This window comes from Ursus americanus, chromosome 10 (assembly GCF_024610735.1).
Source record: "Ursus americanus isolate L20-20 chromosome 10, mUrsAme1.1.p, whole genome shotgun sequence".
Lineage (NCBI taxonomy): Eukaryota > Metazoa > Chordata > Mammalia > Carnivora > Ursidae > Ursus > Ursus americanus.
Window position 1 is genome coordinate 49,129,907 of NC_142136.1, and position 27,000 is coordinate 49,156,906.

General features: G+C 40.1%; 1 long non-coding RNA gene across 1 annotated transcript in view; it reads right to left on the minus strand.

Annotated features, from left to right (window-relative positions):
* Window positions 1–27,000, minus strand: part of LOC123801035 (uncharacterized) — a 519,085-nt gene that overhangs the window by 194,290 nt on the left and 297,795 nt on the right. The window contains exon 10 of the long non-coding RNA XR_015725942.1: window positions 25,878–25,975. This is a non-coding gene — a long non-coding RNA (uncharacterized LOC123801035). The remainder of the gene's footprint in view (window positions 1–25,877; window positions 25,976–27,000) is intronic.

The window sequence follows — 27,000 nt, forward strand, 5'->3', positions numbered from 1 at the left end:
TGGAGTTTCCTCAAAAAATTAAAAATAGAACTACCTTATAATCCAGGAATTACACTACTGGGTATTTACCCAAAAAAATACAAGAACACAACTCAAAGGGACACATGTACCCCTATTTATTGCAGCATTGTTTACAATAGCCAGACTATGGAAGCAGCCCAAGTGCCCACTGATAGATGAATAAAGAAGATGTGGTTATATAGTGGTATATATACACAATAGAATATTATTCAGCCATAAAAAAGATTGAAATCTTGCCATTTGCAGCAACATGGATGAAGATAAGGAGTTTAATGCTAAAGAAAATAATTCAGAGAAAGACAAATACCATAAGATCTCACTCGTATGTGATTTTAAGAAACAAAACAAACAAGCAGAGGATAAGAGAGAGAAACAGACCAAGAAACAAACTTTTTTAAAGATTTTATTCATTTATTAGAGAAAGAGAGAGCAGAAGAGGAGATAGTAGTGGGGGGGGAGAGGTAGAGGGGGAGGGAGAAGCAGACTCTCCGCTGACCAGGCAGCCTGATGGTCCCAGGATTCTGGGATCATGACCTGAGCCAAAAGCAGACGCTTAACCCACTGAGCCACCCAGGCACCCCCAAGAAACAAACTCTTAACTATAGAAAACAAACTAATGGCTACCAGAGGGGAGGTGTGGTGGATGGGGAAAATAGGGGGATAGAGATTAAAAAGTATACTTATCATGATGAAAAAAATTTTTTTAATTAAAAAAAGAATAAAATCCTATCATTTTCAATAACATGAATAACCCAGAGGGTACTATGCTAAGTGAAATAAGTTAGACAGAAAAAGACAAATATCACATGGTATCCCTTACATGTAGAATCTTAAAAAAAAAAAAAAAGAAAAGAAAACAGAAACAGAATAGAAAAACGGAGAAATAAGGAAAGGTTGGTAACAGGGTTCAAACTTTTAGTTATAAGACAAATAATTTTGGGCGCCCTGGGTGGCTCAATCAGTTAAGCATCTGCCTTTGGCTCAGGTCACGATCCCAGGGTCCCAGGATGGAGTTCCACATCCGGCTCCCTGCTCAGCGGGGAGCCTGCTGCTCCCTCTGCCTGCCGCTCCCTCTGCTTGTGCTTGTTCTCTCTCTCTTTCTGCCCCCTCTGTTAAATAAATAAATAACATCTTTTTTTAAAAAGACAAATAATTTTGAGTATCTAATGTATAACATGGTGACTACAGCTGATAACACTGTATTACATAATTGAAATTTGCTAACTGAGTAAAACTTAAATGATGTCATCCAAAAAGAAAAAGAAATATAAAAATATTTTGTTTGGTCTAAGTATTATGTTAACTCTCTACTCTTCCCAAATCATGAGAGAAAAATACCAAACCAGTTTAAAGTAGCACAGGCAACATTTGATGTATAAGGTAGAAGAAGGTGAGAAGTATATGTAAAATGAGAAAAATGTGTTGACAATTATGGTATGAAGTTTCCTCTGACATTCCCTGAAAATCACATGCCAAATAAACAACTAAATGAAAAAAAAAAAAAATCCCAAACTATTTGTTACAAAACATTCTCATGCCCAATAACAGCAGAGGCAGATGTTTGCATTTTAAAAAAACTCAATTTGGATAAAATTTTACCACAATTTAATTTAATCTAAAGAGAGAGAAGTTGACAAAGAGGTCTCAGAAGAAGCAGATTGTCTCAAGTAGAACTGAAATGCTGACAGGATCCCCAGTTAATAAATACAGCCACCCAGAAAGAATGGGTTTAAGTGATCGATGTAACGATGACACAGAAATCATGGAATTGACCTTCTTGAGATGTTAGTAGTTTAAATTGCTTTGCAAATGATTACTAAAACTGTTTCAGCCCACTCACTTCTTTGGGCCGCGAAATTTGCATTGACTGGTTTTGCTCTTATTGACATGACAAGAAGATAGCATCTTCTTACAAGAACTAATGAATCCCTTCCATGAACAGTTTCCTTGCGGACAGACTGGATCGGGCCTTCTAAGTTCATGCCCATCTCTCACGAGGTCCACCCTGAATGATGTAGGTGCTGGACTTGGTGTTTATTTCCATGGAAAACTTAGGATATACCTTCATACAGTAGGTGTTTCCAAAACGAATTAGAGTAAGTTGGTTTCTCACCACCTCCTTTTAATTTCATTCATTCAAAAGTAAAGATCATGTTTAACATGTAAAATGGACTGAGTAGAGGTGACTAAGTGACCAATTAATAGGATGTCACATAAAACATTTCCTTCAATACAGCGAAATTTCCTTAGAATAAAACTATTTCCTGTACCCCCTGGCAATACAGATGGGAAAAGCGAGGTAGTGTGGACACATGAAGCATTCCATTCATTCACACTCTGATGAAGGTCATCAGGAGGTACAACACGTGTGAAAAACCTAGGGAGATCTTGGGCCCTCAAAGTGAGTTTAATTCTTCATACATCCACAAAGTCTTTATGATTTTTTCCTCTGTCTGACACATCAACTCACTGAAATTTCTCCCCAGACCTCCACCTCACCCCTGACTTTCCCTCTACTTTTGGAGGTTGTTCAACTTCAAAAAGCTATATACTTGTTTGTGTGATATCTTTTTTTTAAAAGGTTTTATTTATCCATTTACAAAGAGAGAGAGAGAGAGCAAGCAGGAGGAGGAGCAGAGGGAGAGGGAGAGAATCTCAAGTAGCCTCTTCACTGAGCACGGAGACCGGTGGGGGATTCCATCTCACGACCCTAAGATCATGACCTGAGCCGAAATCAAGAGTCTGGCGCTTAACCAACTGAGCCACCGAGGCACCCAGTTTGCATAAGATCTTAATACAGGGCCACAAGCACCTGGAACATGGAACGCCAGTTGGGATCAGCTGGGAACTCTATGCGTTGCTTGGTTCTACTTCAAATGTATGTTTTTAGTGCTTTTCCTTCTGCAATTGCAAGAACACAGCTATCCTATAGGCTTTTTCTTCTCCTTGTTGTACGTGTTTCTTCACAAGTGCCAGTTGATAGAGTACTTTTCCTAAAGTTTACTCACTTAGCTCAGTTTATTTTTCCACCAGCTATGCTTGCTCATGTCTGTTCACCCCACACAATAGCTTTCCTTATTTCATCCACATTGACATTCAGCACTCACAATCATAACAACAATACAGTGCTTCCCAAATTACTGTTCCGGAAATGTTAACATGTGTTCTAGGGGGAGGGCGGGAGGGACTGTTTGGTTTTTAAAAGTTTGGAAAGAGTTGGATTAAAGATCTTTTAATGTCTTTATTGCAGGTTTTCCTCCAGAGTCAAAACTCTGTAAAAAGCTGTAATGTGCACTGTTAAAACCCCTAAAGTGAGATATGGAATGTATAATTCCATATAATTTATGACCTGGTTTTTTTCCTAACCTGGTTTACTGTGCAAACCTGGATTACCATTCTTTTCCTCATCCTAGTTTATGGTTACAGAAGCACTGCATATGGAAAACAGAGTACTAAATTCGGCAGCAGTTAATTCAGGATTACCAAGTAACGCTCCCTAAAATAGCTCCATTAATGACCTATATCACAGCCTTTTCACAATATTTATGATACTTACTGATACTATTCCTTATACTAAAAGAGATTTATTATGACTTCAAAAAATATTTTTAAATGCCATAAAATAGAAATTAAATGAAAAGAGAGGCATTAGAGTGGGGAAAAAAGTCAGAAAAATGCTAAAATAAAGCTGGAATGAATGTAAGAGTACATAGAATCTAAAAATGTATTCTAGAACATCCCATGTAGAAGCTAATAGGGGTCAAAATTGGCGCTGAGCTTACTGACAGTTCAAATCAAAAAGGGAAGAACAATCATTTGTAAGATTTATAATGTCTATGAGATCAAAACACAGCAGATGCTTTGGAAAAGCGTAACATTCCCTATATTCCTCAGACTGAGAAATTTTCTCTTCAGGATCTTCATAGAGAACACAATGTGTGGGTCCCACAGCCAGCTACATGTGAAAAATCACCTGGGGCAGTTTGTGAAATACTTCTTCTCAGTCCCCACCACAGGATGACTGAGTTCGGATTTTTAGTAAGTTCTCTCCTGGGTCTTCAGCCAATCTGGAAGATCAGAAATCAGAAATTCCTACTCTGATAGACAATATTCTTAACAATGTCCTTGTTGAAGTTGTTGGAACAGTTGCTTTAGGCCAAGATTTCAGCCTCACGAGGAAATAGATACCTGGTCAATTACTTGAAATATTCCCTTAATGTATTTTCAATCGTCTCCCTGCTCAATGGCAGAGAAATCTCCCATAAATACATATCGTAATTGAGCCCCACTTCTCTGAAAGCCTGTGATTCCATTACCCAATTGAAATATTCAATAAAGTCAGTGAATATTTATTTGGAAAACACTCAGCTACAATAAAACACAACTTAAAAACAAAAACTTTCATTTATAAACATACTGTCTTCTCTCTAACTCAAAGCCATCAACATTAATTGGCGACAGAATTCTCCACTTCTGAAAGCTATATAAACAAACACAGATGTCAAACAAGAAACAAATTGATAGGATACACAAAATTATCTCAGTTGCCTTACAAGGTGACACTGAATATATTAAACAAAAGTTGGAAAGAAAATTTAATTTACAAATCTCACAGGAATATTGGTTCCATATTATAACAGTTAGTTCTTATGCTATGAATTTTCCCTCAAGGAGGGAACGCCAATGGAGAGTAATCTCTAGAAATTTTCACACTCTACTACAAAACAATAGAACAGATCAGAAATTATCTAATCAATGTTGGAAAAAAGTGTCAAAATAAAAGCACAGATTTGCATTCCTTCTGGGGCTGCTTACAATTGCTTAGTTTTGAAAGAGGAAGAATTGAAGTTTTTTAAGAATGTCAACAGGCAGGAGGAAAAGAAGGATGGCTCCAAGAGTGACAAGAGCTCTATCAGCTCAGGGTTAAGAGGGCCTGTCACCGCAAATTGCTGTTGTTTATTGAAAATGCTAAGGACTACAGGACATTGTTCTTCTTAGTTACCTCAAGTCCAAAAGAGCAAAGGAAGGAAAAGCCACAATGATGAAAGTGACAGGGAAATAAATTGAGGCTCAATAAGAGGAAGAACTCTATGACAATCAGAAGCAAAAGTGAGTCACCGGATGCTAGACAAATACAGAAACAAGTCATTGGGACATTTGACTGGCCTTCATAGGGCACTATTTCTCAAACTCTGGAGTATATTTGAATCACCAAGAAGGCTCCGTAAAGCCATTTGTTGGGCTATAGCTCCAGTTTCTGATAGAGTAGGTCTGAAGGGAGGCCCTAGAATTTACATTTCTAACAAATTCCCAGGTGATGCAAACTCTGTTGGCCCTGGGACACACTTTGAGAGTCTCTGTTGTAGGATATGGGTGACAAATTCCCAGCCTACAGGATCTAGACAAGGTTACTTGGCAGGAACAGATTGATGCCCTGATGGTACACAGGTTAAGTGTTCTGGTTTCTCAATGGAAATCAGAATTCCAAACTTTTATAAGAAGTCTCTTGATTTTTAAGTATTGGTAACTGATTCTTTAAAAACAAAAATATTTAGGGGCGCCTGGGTGGCACAGCGGTTAAGCGTCTGCCTTCGGCTCAGGGCGTGATCCCTGTGTTGTGGGATCGAGCCCCACATCAGGCTCCTCTGCTATGAGCCTGCTGCTTCCTCTCCCACTCCCCCTGCTTGTGTTCCCTCTCTCGCTGGCTGTCTCTATCTCTGTCAAATAAATAAATAAAATCTTAAAAAATATATATTTAAACAATCGGTGAGCTAAACTATATAGCTAAACTCTATATACTTAGAGTTTGAGATCTCTTCTGTAGAGGGATTCACACGTCAGGTAAGGAATTTTGTTTAAAAAACACATCGATTTAAAATGACTCTCTAAAACTAAAGGTGAAGTTCAAAGACCCAAGTTGTCAAAAATAATAAGTATAACAAAGTGTCAAATGGTAAAAAATATACCAACAATATCTTACTTTTTTTCCCAGTTTACTAAGTAGTTTTATATATTACCTCATTTTATCTTTAAAGTCATAAAAGAAGTAAGGATTTTACTGTCATCTCTATTTTCCAGATTAAGAGCCTGAGACTCAGAGAGGTTGAATATTCAGAATTTTAAAACCCTGGGGCGCCTGGGTGGCGCAGTCGTTAAAGCGTCTGCCTTCGGCTCAGGGCGTGATCCTGGCGATCTGGGATCGAGTCCCACATCAGGCTCTTCCGCTGTGAGCCTGCTTCTTCCTCTCCCACTCCCCCTGCTGTGTTCCCTCTCTCGCTGGCTGTCTCTCTGTCACATAAATAAATAAAATCTTTAAAAAAAAAAAAAAGAATTTTAAAACCCTATTACAAAACACTTACACTCTTTTGCTACAGCAATAGTTTGATGCTTTTAAACGTTATTCACAGCCATTTCTACTCATCGCATTTGAGGACACAGCCCTTTTAAAAATCTAACAAATGTAGATGGGGATTGGGGTCCATGTTGGCCCAAGAGCAGGTGGGTTGGGCAACTAGCAAGATAACCATCATCAACAGGAAGTAATTATGACGTAGTACTGAATTCAGAGCACTGGGATTACTAAAATAAAATCTTCTGTGGACCTCATAGAAAATATAGATGGCCAGGCCCTGGTATTCTATTTTAGAAGGTCAGAGGTCAATAAGAAGAAATTACATCTCCCTATCACTTGTCATTTATGTTTAATTGTGCCCAAAGAAGCTGAATTTTTATGGAAATTTTTTTATCCCACTGTTTTCTTTTGATCAAAAATGTAGCCATAGGGAGAAAACCTAATTCTTTACAGGGATATTCAAGGAAGAAAGTCCTAAATTGTTCCAATGAATGAAAATCTATTTTATTCTTCAAGATAGCCAGAGAAAAAGATGATCCAGTCCTTTTGGTAAGACATTTTATGTCCAATCACTTTTGGTTCGGGAACTTATTCTTTCCCAGCTAAAGCCTCCCGTCTGGGGCATCTGTCATCTATGTGCTCTTAATTCATGACCAATGGCACACTGTCCTTTGTCTAGACCCTTATGTTATATATCACATACCATAACCTAAGATCTATGTGATTAGTGAAGGTTCTAAGTACGATTTAAAAAAAAAAAAAAAAAAAAGCATAGGAAAGGGGGAATGGCTATATTTTTCCGAACAAAACCAGGATACAAATCAAATTCTTCCAAGTACTTAAAGTTGAAACCGCCCTAGAAATGCATAGTCATTTGGTTATTTGATATAAAATGAGCATCCATATGTATGAATCTATTGGCTAAACGTACCAGTCCGACATCCATTCTCTCCAGTCGAAGACCTCAATGGAATATTGTCTCCCTGCTCCCAGTGAGGGGAAAGAGGACAATCATGGGCTTCAGAATCACACTTGTGTCAACGGACTCAAAGCGTGTCACTTAACTTCTCTGAGTCCTAGAGTCCTCCACTGACTGAAGAAAATATAAAAGCAAAAACAATGATACTTTTTTTTCTGGTAGTTTTATGAGGAGTAAGTGAAAGAAATAACATACACTAAGGGGCTATTGAGCCTGCAGTAATTCTCCATTTATTTTGATTTCCTTCCTGTCTTCTTTTCTACGTCACCCACCTTCACCATTAGCTTCTTAGTCTGGTTAATGTACATCAGGGTTCCTCAACCTCAGCACCAGTGACGTTAGGATCCGATCATTCCCTGTTAGGAGAGCTGTACTCTACACTGTAGGAGATCTAGAAGCCTCTCCCTCTCTACCAACGAGGTGCCAGCAACAGCCTCCTGCACAAAGCTGTGACCACCGAAAATGTCATTAGACATTGAGAATAAGAGAGACCACCCCCCGCCGAGAACCACAGGTGGAAATACAGGGTCAGCTGTAAGAAATAGAGTCCATTTTTGCTTGTACTTTGACCACTCCTCTAGGAGGAAAGAAATAAGTGAGCAGCTTTAAATCCATCAATCTTCAAGTCTTAGTGTTAGAGGATATAAAGTGGAATCATCAAACTAATGGATGACTCCTTCACTAAGGTGGAGCGTATCTGAGAAAGACAGACAAAAACCAAAGAGCAAATCACACTCCTGAAACACTTCCATCCTCAGACAGATTTTCTCTCTGTCTCTGTCTGTCTCTCTCTCCTGCTTTCCCCCCCCCCCTGCCTTCCTGCCTCTCCCCATCTCAAGTACACTTTGGCCTCAATAAATTAAGGTAATAAAAACAATACTAAAATATATAGTGTTATTGAGGACATTTCCAAGGTATAGTGTTGGGGAGAGAGTATCCTGAATAAATAGATTGTTGTTTTAAACTGAATTCATGATACTATTAAGTTTTCAACCTCATCATCTGGAGAGGAGCATTTCAAAGATAAACTATCTTGATATTTTCATTTCAAAGACAGGTAATAAGTAGAATACAACAATTTCCAGGGTACTCCAGACAGGCATAATCTACTTTATGCAACCAGTCACCATTCTGAGGTTTCTCAAAGAGCTTTACTTTATAGTCAGTCTGAGAAGGTGCAGATTTGTGGTGGCCGCACTGCCTACGTGGTAAAGATGGATTACTTGATTAATAAATTCAGAGAGAAGGGGATATGAGGGAAGGACAAGGTGAAGTGCAGAACTAAAATGAAAAGATAAGATAGGTAACGAAAAACACAGTCAAGTGAGGAGGGAAGGGGAAAAAAAGCAGACAAATGGTCCCTTTTCATGTATTGGATATTTGGATACACTATATTTCTGAGAAAATATGATTGTGAAAATACGAAATATTTTCTTCCACCCAGAATATATTCCTCCTCCCTCTCATATCTTATTTTATAGGTAACAAATGTCCTCAAAGATCTACAACACTGATCTATTCTGACTCCCACTTATGAGACACGTGTCTTTTCAGAGCCAGCCACAGGAAGTGTCTCCTGTGCCAAGGGACCCGAATGTAATAGGAAGGGAGAAAAGCATTGCTATCACTCCTGTATGAATAAGAAAATTGAAGATTAAACAGGGTATTGCTTGTGCTCTGAAACTTGTGGTTAATTTAATCAGACACCCTTGTGGTTCAGGGCCTTAATAACAAAAAAGCAAGTTCCCTCGATAACGGATCTTTCCTTTTTTTTTTTTTTCTTTTTCTTTTTTTAAAGTGAGAGAATTGCAGGCCTGAAAATTTCAGAAGAAAACATACCTCATAGTGGGGGTATATGCCATGTGCAAAGGTAGCAGCAGCACCTCAAGAATATTTAAGAGCCTCGTAGAGTTTACGGGGATTGGATAGTGTCTGGGGAGAGGTGCCCGCAATGCTCCAGAGTGAAAGACTGCAGGACCACGAGCTACGACAGAGTCTTCGCAGCGCTGGCCTTAGAGATGGAAAAGGTGTCTGTGCGCCCAGTGCTCCTCCGTGTTCCAGAAGAGGAGCCAGAGTAAGAAGCGAGTGTTCCTTCGCAGGCCCCGAGGTCCGTGGCTTGAATGAACCGATGAGGGCCTTGCGCTGGGACAGTGAGCGCCATTGCTCTGGGGCTGCCTCCGGGGCTGCCAGAGGTTCTCCCTGCAGTGCCCTCCTGTCTCCCCTCCCGGCCTGGGCCTCTCCCCTTTCCAGCAAGCCCTCACCAACATCTGACCCCTCACCGCTGCCCCCCGTCACGTATGTGAGCAATGGCTCCTGAGTTAAAGAATAATTTGAGGTGCAAAGAGCAAATGCCTCAGTCACAACCATGCCCAAGGATTCTGATCGCTTTTCCACTTTGGACTCTCACTGGCTCCCTACCCTGCAGTCAAGCCTTACAGTGTTCCATAGGGGAAAATACCATTAGCAACCAAGTTCACCAGTAGAAAACCTTCACGACAACAGAAAAGACAACTGATTTGATATTCAAAACAAATAAGGGTACCTAAAGTTAAGTCTCTTGAGTTAGTGCCCTTTGCTTAGCTTCCTGATCTCTCTATTCCTCTGGTGAGCAAGAAAATGCAGGTGCTAATATCTTGACGATCCTCAGACAAACCAGCATGGGCAGAACTGTCTTGAGTGGCTGTCCGCTAAAATGGAGGCCATACCAAACATGGATTTTCCTCAACTCACTCACTAAATTAGAGATTTAAAATACCATCTATGGATTATACCACGGTACTGTCCTTTTCAAAATCATGGTTTCTCAAATTTCTTCTGAGGAATTTACCATTTACTTACTGCCTTAGAAATGCAAGTGTAAGGTGTCAAGACAGAGGAGCATAAAATGTGAAGCACCAAGGAAGAGTAGCCAAAGGCGCTGATAGCATAAATAAGCACCTCTTGAAACCCCATTCCAGTGGGCTATGCTGAGCAAAGACCCAAGACATTGTCCCATAGAATCACAGAACCATGGCTCCTCAGATTATCAAGGGCCTTAACAGCAGTCTGGTCTTACTCACGTCTCTTTACTTATAAAAAATATGGAATAACAGACCCGTGGTGGGTAGGTGCCTTGCCCAAGATCACCCAAGTAGTGTTATCTTTATTTTCTCATTGGCAAGAATTTCAAAGAAACTGAGATTTTTTCCTCAACTTGTAAGCTAACAAGTTAACCTGTCACAGTGTCATGGATGCCGGCAGAAGACAAGAGATTCCTGGCTCTGAAACAAAGACCTTTATCACTCACAGCGATAACAGTAGTACTGGCATTTCCTTGTGTTGGTTCACCGAGGCATATTTAAAGAGGACAAGCTGGCACCTGCACATGCAGGGGGTTGAGTTATAGGAGAGGAACCCTGAGCCTAGGGAATCTGGTTCTTTTCTAATAGATAATAAGCAGACTGCCCTTGGAAGACAGTCATGATCATTGGGAAATGAGTCAAGATGGTTCAGAATAAAGACAGTCAGTGCCTCTGCTTGCAGGTTGGGCAGAAGATGATTAACTTCCACAGATGATTAACTTCCAAGAACATCAAGCCCTCCTTTCTACATCATCTAGGCTTTTGGCAAATTTTTCTGAGTATACCTTTGATTTGGTCACTCTGATACACCTTGCTAACTGAGGCTGGGACCGAATCTGCCCATTTGTCTTCTATTGCATTTACTCTCAAGAGGATTCTAAGCCCCAGATTAAGGCCAACCTGCAGGAGTGACCTCAGCCATGCCTCGCTACCCCCAGGTCCCAGAGCCAAGTAACTGAACAAACCCCACCTACCATCAGGGTCTACCTTAGAAAGCAAGGTTGATTTCTCCCTAAGCTTTGGTGTGAGGTATTAATCCAGGTACAGGACAATGTATTTATAACTGCGCATACTCCACCTTGGCCCCCAAGGAGCAGATCTAGGACAATTTTAGCATCCACAACAATCCAGGCCAAATGAGATCAGGTGTATTCAGGGTGGTATGGATTCAGACTGAAAAGACAAATAGAAAGACAAGTATGATTTCACTTCTATGTGGAATCTAAAAAAAAACAAAACAAAGGAACAGACAAAGCAAAACAGAAACAGAATTATGGATACGGGAAACAAACTCTTGGTTACCTGAGCCGGCAAGGGGATGGGGGGCACAGGGGGAGACAGAGGAAATAGGTGAAGGGAATTAAGAGGTACAAATTTCCAATTATAGGTAAATAAGTCATGGGAATGTAATCTACAGCATAGCAAATATGGTAAATAACACTGTAATAATTGTATGTAGTTACAGATGGTAACTAGACTTGTTGTGGGGAACATTTCACAAAGTATAAAAAAAGCAAATTATTACGATGTACATCTGAAACTACTAAGATATTGTACGTCAAATACACTTCGGTAAACAACAAACAAAAATTAAAAGACACCTAAAAAAAATAATAATCCAGGCCAGTGTGTAGAAGCTGACCTGGAAGTTTTCCAGGGCAAGGGACTAAAGATCATCCCTGCTATGAGTGACTTTTATAGCAAGGATAACTGCCCCCGAGTGCATAAATAACAAATCAGTTATCCCTCCAGGAAGAGTAGAAGCAGTTTGTGCCAGCTCCGACCTAGAGCTCTCGGGAGAGTGAACGTGCCTCCTCCACGTTCTTTCCACTTCCCCCAGCTGCATGCCATCCATGAAGAGCTCAGGGGAAGTGGGAGACCCAGTTGGAAGGAGGCTAAGTCCCTGAGTCCCCTCACTGAAGAGACCACCCACTGACATAAGCCCTTGCTTTGGGTTATTACGCAAGCAAGAAATGAACTTCTGTCTTGGAGCCATCACAAATTGGCCAACTTTCAGCAGCAGAGACTACACGAAGTTATGACATAGCAATTTCACTACACGAAGAAGCGTGGGCATGTGCAAAAGCAGCCTTAATGATAGAAAACAAATGGAGGGGCGCGTGGGTGGCTCAGTTGTTAAGCGTCTGCCTTGGGCTCAGGGCATGATCCCAGAGTCCTGGGATCGAGCCCCGCATCAGGATCCTCTGCTGGGAGCCTGCTTCTTCCTCTCCCACTCCCCCTGCTTGTGTTCCCTCTCTCGCTGGCTGTCTCTCTCTCTCTGTCAAATAAATAAATGAAATCTTAAAAAAAAAAAAAAAAAGAAAAGAAAAGAAAAAGAAAACAAATGGGAAGAGCCTAAATAGGCCATGAGTAACTTAGACAATGAAATACGACACAACAGTTCAAGTGAGTATACTAGGCCTACCTGCAGCAGGATGGGACAGTCTCAGGAACCTAACTGCTGACTGCAAAGAGCAAGGTGTGGCAATACATACACTCTGATGGCATTTATGTAAAACCGTAAGACACAAAAATAACAATATGCTTTGTTCCTTGAGAGCGACACAGACATAAAAAATGTAAGTATGCATGGAAATGACACGGTCCTTCGGAATAGCAACTGCTTCAGGAGCCAGAAAAGACGAAGTGATGCAGGGCGGATGCATTAACTGTATTGATAATTATTCTAGCTCTTTAAAAGGAGAGAGAAATATGAAGCAAAAAAAAAAAGGCGAAATGTTTAACATCTATGAAATCTAGATAAAGGGTGCGTGGTCTTTATTACATTATTTTCTATGTTGTTCTGCGTGTTTGGAATATTCCATAATCTAAAATAATCTTTAAAGCAATATAGGAATATTTCTCTATTCCCAGAGGCCTGTCACTATGAACTCTTACAGTTTATCTAACCTACTTGCATGTGAAGATCTTTGGGGAGAAAGAGGCATAATTTGACTAAAAGCAGGATGTTATAGAATTCTTGCTCTCTAGGGAAATAAACAACACACAGTAACGGCTTCGGATGCCTAGTCAACAGGGAGTCATCCAATTTTACTCATCTTCACAAATGCAGGGAATCAAATGCGAAATTTCACACTCTGGGGCTACATTGTGAAGCCATGGCATTCCCTGGAGGTCGCCAGGTACGTGAAATAATTAATGGCCTACGCTCACCCATAACTAATTTTCTCATCTCTAAAAGAACTTACGGGAAATTGTCTTCATTTAGTAACTAATTGGAGTATAACTCAATACAAATTATAAAATATTTCTTATATTTTTTAACAATCTCAGACCACTGTTGGAATCGTAGTTTCAATGGATTGACATTGTTTATGACTAAAGATGCGGGAGTAAAGTCGGAGACATCGCGTCAACGTGGGCCAAGACCAAGTTCATAGAAAACTTCGCTCTTCTGACCTCTTAAACACTATTGTAGGTCTACTTTCTGTTGCTGCTGAATGTGAGTGGTGAACAATTTACTGGATTTTTTTTTCATCCACTTGGATACGCCTTGTTTGACATATATTTGTATCTTCCACAGCACCTGGTACTGAAATGTACCCTAATTAGATGTAGCGGAAAATTGTGTTGTTGTTGATTAGCTGATACGTGTAGCACGCGAGCCAAGTTGGATTTTAAGGTTCAATTATGTGTTCCTTGGATTGAGCCTTATAATCCCAACTCAGCCTACCTTCCAATCCAGTGCCTAGCATAAGGTATATGGCAAATATTTTCTGACCTATCAGCCAATCAGATGAGCCAATAAATACATCCACATGTTCTACACTGTTCAGAGTAAGGAAACATATTCCTTCTAGCTTCACATGGTGAGGTTAGAAGGAGAGATGGATCATGTTGCACTTAATCTTTTCCTTTTCTGTCTGTTGCTCCTACAATGAAAACAAGTTGACTATTTGTAACAATGCTCCAGAACACCCCGACAGTCCCTGAGCTTTATATATACGGTGACAGAAGGCTTCAGAAAGCTGGGAAGAGCAAATTAAGAGTTAACAGGATGGGGGCTCCTGGGTGGCTCAGTCGTTAAGCGTCTGCCCTCGGCTCAGGGCGTGATCCCAGGGTTCTGGGATCGAGCACCGCATCGGGCTCCTCTGCTGGGGGCCTGCTTCTTCCTCCCCCACTCCCCTGCTGTGTTCCCTCTCTCGCTGGCTGTCTCTCTCTCTGTCAAATAAATAAATAAAATCTTTAAAAAAAAAAAGAGTTAACAGGATATATTGCATTCTTTACGAGAAAAACTATGTACAGTCAAAAGTCAGACCTTGGTAACAAGCTTAGGCTTCACAAGAAAGGTGTATATCACCTCAAAAATTATGTCACTGCATTCTATGACAGGTAAGCATTTCTCAGGCAGTTGAGACATATTTATTCTGACACATCCATTATTATCCAATGACAAAATAACAAGCTGCTTATAAAAGGAACTGAAGAACTAACACCTCTGGACTAATGAGCACACAGTCTACAGAGGACATCTAAGCAGGCAAGAGTCAGGATCTCTACTGAACCATGGTCTCACACCCCCGTCAACTGTTTTTTGCCCGTGTTAATTAAGAAGATGAATAAGGTGGACAATGGACTCGAATATACAAATAATTAGAATGTTATTTTTAACCAAAGATTTGCACCTCTTCTCTGCCCTTACAAATTACATGCCAGAGTTACCAAATATATTGATTTCAGGTTAGACTATCGTACTCCCCTCTTTAGAAGTCAGCAGTGTTTTCCTCTTACCTGGAAATAATACTCATACTTCTTGGTGGGACATTAAAAGTTCTTCCTTCTCAGGTCCTAATGCATATCTAGAAGCCTGTATCCGACTCTATCCATCCATTCACTGTGTGACTCGACATGCCAGTCTGTTTGCCAGTCCAAACACCAGGAATAGACCACGTTCTTTGACTTTGTGTCTCTGCTTAGGCAGTAGCTTGAGAGTCCTGCATACCTTACTTACCCACACATTCCAAGTTTTACACATCTTCTAAGATCCAATTCAGATATTGCTTCATCCGTAAAGCCATCCTTGATCCCCCCAGGCAAATTAAATATTCTTCTGTGGAACCACGGCAAATTTCTTGCACATGGATTTAACTCTGTTAATAATATATCTTGTAGGAGTGAAGACTACTTGAATGTCTTTACCCCTTCCTATATTATACATCCCCTAGGATGAGGAACGAAATCCTAGAGTCACAGTGCTTACCATGCTGCTTTGCACTCGATGGACCAATGAATATTTGTTCCATGACTAAATGAACAAATGAAAATGTACAGTGGCTTAGTTTATATTTTTGACTAGAGATTTCATAATACATAGAGTCCAATAAGCTATAAAATCATTACAATAAAGGGAGTAATAAGATGCCTAATCTACAGAGTAGACTTTAAATAAGGCAGAAGAATAGAATAGAGATGTTAGAGCCAAATTTTAGTGTAAAATTCATGATGCAGTGTAGTATAAGAGGGAGAACACTCATTTGGGGGCCATCAGACCCAAATTCATATTTTTACTCAAGCACTTAATTCATCTGAATCTATTTGCTCATCTACATAATGGAAGCAGAAATCTCTGCCTGTCAGCACTATTGTTAGGACCAAATAAGATAATGTGCGTATGGAGGTGGGGGAGGCTGATGGGGGAGGGGACTATGATGAGATAGTAACCCATGGCTTTGCCCTGTGTTGTCATAAATTCTTGTCAACTTGGGGTTCATTGCCTCAAGGAAGGCATGAGACAGCAAACAGGAGTCAACTCTTGGGTCTTAAGATTTAGATATCTAAAGCTCAGCAAAGAATGAAAAGAAGTCATAGGTATCTATCATCAATTTAGAAAAATGTGTGATGAGTAGAAAGAAACTTTCCTTTTTCCCACTTCTGCTGCCTTGGCTCTGAATTAGACAAAGTTCTCCAAGTTGGGCAATGAAGGAGAGGTAGAAGGGAACACCAAATTGACTAAACTTTGCACCTCTGGGAAAAGAGAACCTCCTACAGGAACTCAGCCCAGGCTGAACTCCAGGGAATGGAGGCAAACACTGGATAGGCTTATGGGTTTTGAGAGCACAGGAGGCCTATAGCTCATTTTTCAGGAAGCAACAAGACCACTGTAGAAAAATGGAAAAATGTGTCCGGAACAGAAGGTTTCTCTGACTCAGGGTGGCCAAGAAGCAGTGGAGGCATCACATGTACCTACCCGAGCTCAGAAGCAGATGAGGCCTCCCACAACCTCTCAGAGGTCCTGTAACCCCAGCACCCCGTAAGAGATTTATCACAATGTCAATCCCAGAGTGTCAGAACAGATGCAAAGAGAAGTCTATCCAAAATGGCCTTCCTAATGGGAACAAGAACAATGGCAGCAAGACCTCCATGAGTGAGCGACAATTACCTGGTGGGAGTGACAGCAATGACATTGATGGCAGTGACCAGAGGCAGCCCAGCCCATCCGACATCTTGGCAGGCACTGTACCCTCACCCCAACCCGGAGCACAGATTAAGAGAGGGCAAGACTGAAGTGCAAAGATTGAGTCCCTGCCATCCACAGGATGGGATTTCTTTCTTTCTTTCTTTTTTTTTTTTAAGATTTTATTTATTTATTTGAGAGAGAACGAGTGGGCAAGAGAGAGAGAGCATGAGTAGGGGGAGGGGCAGAGAAAGCAGCAGACTCCCCGCTGAGCAGGAAGCTGGACGTGGGACTCAATCCCAAGACCCTGGGATCATGTTCTGAGCCAAAGGCAGACACCTCACCGACTGAGCCACCCAGGCACCCCAGATAGGATTGCATAATAGAAATTCCATAAAGTTTCAGAAAAGAGGAGGGAAGTGATGGCTCTTATTCCCCTGAGTTTATAGCCCTGGGTTTGACTTATGCAAAATACCCCGTCCGGGATCTGCATGGAGTCCTCAACAAATGTCAGTTCCTTCCTCTCCCCTTCTTACCTTCTAGAGCGACATAATCAGAATTTGGAATGGGATAGGTATCTTCTAGTCTACACAGGAGTTGGCAAACTTCTTCTATAAGGGCAGAGAGTAAATGCTTTAGGGTTTGGGGGCCATTGCATCTTCTGCAACTGCTCTACTCTGCCTTATAATGTAAGATCAGCCAGAGAGAATACGTAAATTAATGTGGATGGCCATGTTCCAGGAAAGCTTTATTCACAAAAACAGGCAATGGCCTGGGTTTCCTCCGCACGCCATACTTTGCTGGAACTGGAAGAAGGGAAAGTGGCTTAAAGAGCTGCTAAAATAATGAGGGGAGAGAATCCAGGCTTGAGCTAAGAGGACTGGAAAGGCATGAATACGTTCTCAAGGAGAAGGCAGGCAGCTACAGAAGCAGGGACTTCTCCCCTGTTAGACCGAAAGAGCGTATTATTGATAAAAATGGAGCAGTTGGAAAAAGTTTGGAATTCAAAAAGAGAAAAGATTAGCCACACCTTCCTTATCACAAAGGGTCTTGATGCCCCCGCATTCATGTAAAATTCAAAGGCAGAAAGAGCGTAGAAAAATGACAGTTCCTGTAGGTTCGAGCTCCAACATGTCAACAATCATTACAACACAATACAATATTTCATAAGTGCCAACTCAACTCCGCATTGAAGTCAAGGCTAAAAACTCTCCCATTTCCTTTTTTTTTTCCCCCAAGCAATTTGCTAAGCCCCTCTTCAACCACTTCCTTAGCACTCCCCAGAACCACTAGGCAAATACTCCAACTTCCCCAAGGACCGGTTGTGTCTAACAAGGAAGGACAGTATCTGTGCCCCAGACCCCACAGAATAGCCAAATTAGCCAGTCCCCAGAAAGCCCAGGACACTCAGCTACTCTCACCACAGTTGCTGACCTGAACGTCAGCCACCTTCTACATTTCTAACTTGCTGCTACCCTCGCCCAGGGTAACCCCCCCCACCCACCCCCACCCCCCGTGTGGCCCTGTATAGTAGACTTCTCTCCTGTAAACAACATGGAGCCTTGCCTTTCATCCATCTAAGTGTCATTGCGCTGGGGGCCTCTGGGTGGCTCAGTCAGTTAAGCTTCTGACTCTTGGTTTCAGCTCAGGTCATGATCGCAGGATCCTGGGTTTGAGCCCTGTGCAAGGCTCCATTCTCAGTGGGGAGTCAGGATTCTCTCTCCCTTTCCCTCTGCCCCTCTCCCGCTCTTATTTTCTCTCTCTCTCTCTCTCTCTCTTTAACAGTTAACAATTTTGGTGTGAACGGTGGTAAGAGAAGACGACATTTCCAAACCCGTTTCCCTGCAATTCCTATTTCAGTCAAACAGTGGGTACCCGACACTGCACGCACGACACAGCGCTTGCCCAAACATTTCTGAACAGTTCTCCAAAGCAGACACAACATTTGGAGAGAAAGTTGAGGAAAGGAATTTGCCATTAGATTATCACAGTACATCTGTTTTTAAAAGTCATTGCCACAGTGTTCCTATTAGGAGGCTCTTGTGCTTCCCCTGAAATGCAATCAGCAAATCACACCAAACGAGTTAACAGATTCTCCTCGCTGGAAACTGGAGGGAACTTTGTTAACGGGTACTTTCCGCCCATGACTGTCACACGTAAATCACTGATGAGGGGAGTGAAGTCCCCTGGAAGTGAATTTGCGTGCTGTCCCTGCAGGATGTCCGTTCCACAGGCATTTTCGACTTGCTCTCTGTAAGATTTGCTTCTTGCCATCTGTTCTGAATTTGTCACCCTTAGTTTACATTACCTAAAACTGTAAACTAGATTGACATTAAGCATGCAATTTAAGATTTTACTCCCATCAATAAATTCCCTCGTAATCACCAATTTAGACTTTATGTAGCTTCTCTGCTCTCCATCATTGGCCTCCTTAAATAGCACTCTGGCTGCCCCTCACTTCTGCTTGCTAAGCATAATTTGAATTCCCCCTTCACACTGTCCTGTCCCATCCCCGTGCACATGCTGCCATCCTCTGTTTAGGCTGTTCTCACTCGGCTTTCCGACCCCCTTCCTTACTGCTGCCATCTTGCCGTTTTCCTTTCAGCTATAGTATATTCAAAGACGCTTCCCATTTCTTGATTCTTCATTAAAGTATCTCCCCAAATGCTGACATCTGGAGGCTCCCCGAGCCCCCATTGTTCTCTGGAAATAGAAGATTGTATTTCTAGAACAGGCAGAGTATGAACTTTGGAGTCCTGGCCCTGTTATTGATCGGTTTAATAGCCTTGGCCAAGTCTCCTAAACTCTCTGAGCCTCAGTTTCCTTACCTATAAGATGGTTTTAAGAAAAATTGCCCACCAGACAGGACTAAGGGAGATGTGAAGCATCTAATGTAATGCCGGGTGCACAACTGGTGCCCAATAAAATGTTACTTATGTTATTTATTGTTTCTGACAATTACCTGTAATGTGATCCATGTTCAAATTGAGTTTTAAGTATGGCTTATTTACCATCTACAGAAAGGATTCCCAATGCTGCTATTTTTCCTAAAGCATTGTTTTATTACTCCTTCATATTATTTTATATCACATATTGATTTAAATATATCTTGTAAATCAGTATAATTATAAGGCCGGTGGTAGAAAAAGGATCTTTAATGTGAAGAGACAACCCGTGACTGGACCACCGAGGTCTTTATTTTAATAACCACCACTCAAAGCTAATTTTGGAAATTCTGAGAAATTATATTGCATTTTGACACTCCTGGGGGAACTGCAATCTGAACTCAGAAGATTCTGACTCAGTTATAGTGAAACTGTTAATTTACACTTGGTATGAATAGGAGAAAACACCATCATCTTCAGGATTGTTTATATCGTAGAAAGCAATTTAGGATAAACGGTATTTAATCTGAACTAGTTTATTCCTTTTCCCTGTCCCTCTAGCATGACCTCAAGTGCTACCCCAAGTGAGGAGTGCCATTGCTGAGGCCCCACAGGGTGACTATAGCGGAGGCTGTCCTGCCCTTTACCCAAGGCAGCCGTCCCACAGCCCATGAACATTGATCCATGACTCCTTCTTGGGACCCAATAGGAGAAAAGTATTTTTGTTGCAAGGCCTGCTGACTGCCTAGATTCACTCAGGACTGTAGCTTTGACTTAGAAAAAAAAAAAAATCACAGTCCTTTGTCGTCGTTGTTGTTTTTAAATATATATATATAACTTACAGCACCAAGATTTAACCCTAAACCCTAATGTAAACAATAGACTTTGAGGGGTGCCTGGGTGGTTTAGCCATTAAGTGTCTGCCTTCGGCTCGGGTCATGATCCGGGGGTCCTGGGATGGAGCCTCCATCGGGCTCCCTGCTTGGTGGGAAGCCTGCTTCTCCCTCTCACACTCCCCTTGCTTGTGTTCCCTCTCTCGCTGTCTCTCTCTGTCAAATAAATAAATAAAAATCTCTAAAAACAAAAAAACAATAGACTTTGAGCAATAAAGATGTGACAGCATAAGTTCAACTGCTGCAACGTGAGTAGAGATAACGGCGGAAGCAGTGCATGAGTGCGATCAGGGGACATATGGGAACTCTCTGTACCTTCCACTCAATTTTGTTGTGTATTTAAAACTGCTCCAAAAAACAAAGTTTATTAAATACGCACATACGTGTAAAAAAACAACAACAAATCATCATAGTAATAAATGTTCAGTGTAGAACATTTAGAAAATACTATAAAAAGATACAAAGGATATAAAAATGACTCAAAATATACTACTGCCTAAAAATAATTAATAATTGTTAAGACTTTTGGTACACTTCTTCCCAGAATTTAATACACACACACACACCCAGCATACTGCGAATCGAATCATTCACACATTTAACTTGCGCATAGACTTTAGGACCTAGCTATCTGTTGCCTTCCCCAAGATGGATCCCTACTACTTCATTCAATGCTCACGACAGCCAACTGTTCTATTTAATCCACTTAATGTTTAGAGGCTTAATAATAAAAAGAGGGAAATGGTACACTTAAGAAACACTTTATTATTCTCAACCCACCCCTCTCCCATTCATTTGTAGGGATCTGATAGTTATTTTAAAGACAGAATGGTTCAAGTTCCCAAATATCCTCATATAGGCCTTTCCTTTAGTTTTTTCCTTTAGTCTAATCCCATGGTTCCCAAATTTCTAAATGTACAAGAGTCCCTGAGTGGTTTGTGTATATATAAAACCATATGTATTATTCTTTATGGGTGAATTAAAGTACTTCTAAGCAGAATTTGACTATAAGTAACCTCCTGATTAACAAATGACTTAATCTCGTGTGATGTAACTTCACTGCATATAGACATGCATTTCTTTTTTCATAATGTATATTATTAAGTAACCTACTATTTAATAGACCCAACTTTCCATGTTATCAAATATTTACCTACAACATTCCTTTTGATGGCTGCATGGTATTCTGACCAACGAATATACCATAATTAAACCAACACTCTTATTTGTGAATTTCTTAAGTTGTTGTTCAGTGATAACCCCTTCTTTTATTAAACATGCCAAAATGTGACCTCAACTCAGGGATAGCGTGAAAATACCCAAGAATCATTCTTAAGACACAACCACAGCTCTGTAACTCCTTTCTCTATCTCAGAATCAGGACTCAAATAGAGGTCCCAACCCCAGAAAAACACTGAAAGCTTAATGATATTTGAGGTTATTTCATCTTCCAGATCAAATTTGTATACTCCCCAGAGTATACAAATATATACAATCTAATTTTTCTTTCTTGGGGGAATCAGAGGGGCAAATGGCATCAGCCTTATTATCATTTTTAAGAGCTACCATAGACTAGGTGGCTTAAGCAACCAGCATTGATTTCTCATGGTTCTGGAAGTCTGAAGTCAGGATGCCAGCATGCTTGAGTCCTTGGTGAGGGCCCTCCTCCTGGTTATGCCCTCACGGGGCCTTTCCTTGGTGTGTGCAAGCAGAGACAGAGAGATCTTCTGTCTCTGCCTTTTTTTATAAGGGCCTTAATCCCATTATAGGGGTTCCACCCTCAGGACCTAATTATCTCCCAAAGGTGCCATGTCCAAATACCATTACATTGGGGATTAGGCATTTAACATATTCCTATTTGGGGATTTAGGGGAGATGCAAACATTCAGTCCATAGCAGAGCCCTCATGTAATAATTGATTCGGGCAAGGATCACCAACAAATGCTAGCACCACTGAATGAAAGATTATTGAGAGAGAGGATATTCACACAATCTCAAAATATCACCCTACAGATGACTTATCATTTACAGATTAGAAAGTATCTCTTTGTAGTGAAGGGTGTATTGATCATCACCTGTATATGATTAAACTTGGCACCATCAATAGTGAGAAGTCTGGTGTCAAATCATGTAAAAAGTGAACACAGTGACATCAGCACAGTAGTAGAATAGGAAGCTTCAGACCTTCCTTCCCCACAGAGGCCCAGGTTCAACAATAATACATGGACCAAGTCCTTTTGTGAGAAACCCAGAAACCAGTTAAGAGGCTCCTACACCAGAGGCAAGGGTGAAACCAGCACATCAAGCCAGCAGGAAAATCCACAGTATTCACTCACCTTAGTCCCTCCCCACATCTCAGCTGAAGCAATCAGTGAAAACTTCCACTTCCAGCATCTCTCCGGGGAGAGAAAGAAAAGGCTGAAACACATGTTCAGGGTTTAGACGTTTGGTGGATAGGAGGGGGGTATCTTCCTAAGGGACTACATTCTTTCTTGCCTGAATCCAAGTTCTGACAATAAAAGGTTCAGATTGCGTGCCACTGAGAACAAAGGCAATGATGTGAACTAACACACACTTACTCAGTAGAGTCTCTCTGTTCAACGTGGAACAAGCTGGCGAAAATCCCCAATTCCTGGCTTCTCCCAGGGGAGGGAAAGAGTTGGAGCATGCATCCAACATTCTGACTGTTTGGGGGACTGCTGGAGGGTCTTGTTTCTTTCTCACCTCAGAACACTGACAAGACCCAGTTCATCCTGCATTCCTGGGGGCCACAGAGAGCAAGAGGGCTGAGGAGCTTGCTGTTGATTCAGAGGACACAGTAAAACAGAGACTAACAAAACTCCCCTTGATGTGGAAAGAGAAGAGTGGAGCATTTGTCTAATGTCTAGTTTTTGCAGGGGTTGTCCAAGGGACCAATTTTAAGATAATGGACTCAGAACACTGACAGGGTCTGGCATTCTCTAGAAGCCTAGGGGACACTGAAAACAGAGAAAAACTAGGCAGTTTATAGACACTCCAGAAAACTACAGTACCACAGATAGACACCAGAAGAAGGCAAGAGATGGCAAACTCCTGGAAAAAAGATAGTGGCAAAAAAACCCTCTCTAATTGGAAATGTACATGCGTAAGCCCAGAGAAGACACCTCCATCAAAAGGTATGAGAGACCCCCAGAATTTCTAGCCAGGTAGATTAGTGACAGTCTTTCACTGCACAAAACCAGTCTATAAAGACTAGGAGAAGTGACTGTTTTTCCAAATGGATGGATCGCAACATAAAGTTACAAGGCATATGACGAAAAAGGAAAGCATAGCTCAGTCAAAGGAACAAAATAAATCTCCAGAAAATGACCATAAAGAAAGGGAGGTAAATGAATTACCTGACAGAGAATATAAAATATCCATAATAAAGATGCTCAACGAGCTCGGGAAAATGAGGCACAAACAAAATGAGAATATCAACAAAATAGATTTAAGTCAAAGCTGTCACGAGAGACAAAAAAGGACACTATATAGTGATAAAAGGGCTAATTCACCAGGACTCTGTAACAATTATAAATATATGTGCAACAAACATAAGAACACCCAAATATATGTAGAAAGCAGTAACAGAACTGATGAGACAAATACACAGCAACACAGTAACAGTAGGAGATTTCAATACTCTACTTTCAATAATAAATAGAACACTCAAACATAAGATCAATAATGAAACAAAGGACTTGAAATAACCACAACAGCCCAAATGGGCCTAACAGATACACACAGATCATCCTACACAACAGCAGCAGAATACCCATTCTTCTCAAGCGTGCATAGAACATCCTCCAGGATAGGTCATAAGTTAGGTCATAAAACAAGTCTTCCAAATATGTAAAAGACTGAAATCATATCAACCATCTTCTTCAAACATGATGGAATGAAACCAGAAATCAAGCACAAGGGGAAAACTGAAAAAACTCACAAATATCTGGAAATCAAACAATGAACTCTTGAGCAAGCAATGGGTCAAAGAAGAAATCAAAAGAAAAATTAGAAACTACCTTGAAAAAAAATGAAAACAAAAACAGAGCATACTAAAACTCATGGGATGCAGCTAAAGCGGTACTAACAGGAGAGTTTACAGTGATAAATGCCTTCATTGAAAAAGCCTCAGATAAAAATCAAGCTTGACACCTCAGGGAACTAGAAAAAGAAGAACAAGCTAAGCCCAAAGTCATCAGAAGGAAGGAAATAATAAAGGTTAGGGTGGAAATAGAAAAAAATGACAAGACTAGGAGTTGGTTTTTTCAAAAGATCAACCAAACTGGCAAGCCTTTAACTAGACTAACTGGAAAAAAAATAGAGAAGAGTCAAATAAATAAAATCAGAAATGAAAGAGGAGACATCACAACTGATGCCACTGAAATAAAAAGAATTATAAGAGATGACTATGAACTATACTGTAAGCAAATTGGAAAACTTAGAAGAAATGAATAAATTCCTAGAAACATACAAGCTATCAAGCCTGAATCATGAAGAAACAGAAAATCTGATCAGACCTGTAACTAGTAAGGAAATGAAATCAGTAATCAAAACCTTCCCAACAAGGAAAAGCCCAGGACCAAATAGCTTCACTGGTAAAATGTACCAAACATTTTTAAAAAAATTATCACCAATCCTTCTCAAACTCTTTCTAAAGATTGAACAGCAGAGAGCACTTCCAAACTCATTTTATGAGGCCAGCACTACCCTGGTACTAACGCCAGACAAACTCACTGCCAAAAAGAAAACTACAGACCAATATCTAGATAAACATAAACACAAAAATCCTCAATGAAATACTAGCAAATCAAATTCAACAGCACATTGAAAAGATCATACGTGACCAAGTAGATTTATTCCTGGGATGCAAGGATGATTCAACATATGAAAGTTAATGTAATATATAACATTAATAGAATGAAGGATAAAGATCACATGATCATCTCAATAGATGCATAAAAAGCATTTGACAGAATTCAACACCCTTTCATGATAAAAACACTCAACAAACTAAGAACAGAAGGAAGATACCTCAACGTGATAGAGACCATGTATGAAAACCCTACAGCTAACATCATACTCAATAGTGAAAAACTGAAGGCTTTCCTCCTAAAATCACGTATGATTTCATTTACATGAGGTGTCTAAGGTAGTCAAACTCATAGAAGCAGAAAGAGGAATGGTGGTTGCCAAGTGCTAAGCCAAGAAAAAAATAAGGAGTTGCTATTCATGGATACGAAGTTTCAGTCATGCAAGATGTAAAAGTTCTAGATATCTGTTATACAACAATGTGAATATAGTTAATACTACTATACTGTATCTTAAAAAATTAAGGGGGTAGATCTCATGTGATGTGGTTTCTTACCACCTTAAAAGGAAAATTTGACATGACTCATGTCTCGTTTACCTCTTTTGTAAAACATTTAACCATAAGATCTCAGTGGCAGATAACAAATAAACTATTTGCTTACACATCTGCAGATTGGCCGAGGTTCTTCTGATTCAAGCAAGACTTGGCTCCAGGCTGTGGTTTCAGGTCAGGTCTATATATCACTCAATTTTCTGAAATCTAGAAAATGTTTTTCTCGTGTTAATCTCAGAAAAACAAGAACAAGCCCACTACTTGGGTAAGAAATATGCTCTTCTAGGAAATGTTGGCAAGGACGAGAGGAGAGTAGTGACATTTTTTTGGACAATAAGTTAATTTACTACAATCATCTTTGCAATATTTCTACCAAACAAAGCTCTACCTTGATTCTAATCATAAGTAAACAATCAGACAAAGCCAAGATAAACAACATTCTACAATAACTAGCTTGGATCCTCAAAAAGTTCTTTGACATAGAAAATAAACAAAGTAAAAAAATGAAAGAAAATTTTCTAATTTAAGAAAGACTAAATGCACAACCTGAAATTTGATTAGATCCTGGAAAAATTTTTTTAAAAAAACCTATGAATAGCATTTTTAGGGCAACTAGGGAAATTTGAAAATGGACTAGATATTAAACAACTGCATGTGATTCTTATTAAAGTCTTTGTGTGATGAAATGGTAGTTAATAACTAAACATCTTAATTTATAAAAGACCAGTGCTAAATACTTATGAGTGAGATGTCATAATATCTGCAATTTATTTCCAAGAAGTTCGTGGAAAAATATGTATTTACATAGAGAGAAAAAAATTAAAATGTTTAACAGTTGATAAATCTGGGCCAAAGTTGTTGATAATCATTGTCCTATTCATTCTTTTTTGTTGAAGTTTCCTAATATATATATATATATATATAAAATACACACACATATTTTTAAAGTTAAAAGAAAAATGAAGAAAGGGTTGAATTAATTACCTTGAGAATTCATGGAAATTTTAATTCATGTGGAGGAAGAACCAAGATCCTTATGCTGAATTAAACAGATTGGGGGCTCTAGGGGTGGTTTACTTGGTGGACCATTCAGTCTGTCCCACACTGATCATAACAAGTTCAAAAAACCTAAAAGCAGTGAGGTTTCGCACACAACTTGGCCAACTAAAACATTTATTTAGTGGTAGGATTAATTTGATTTGGAGGAATAATTATGACTAATGATAGAGATA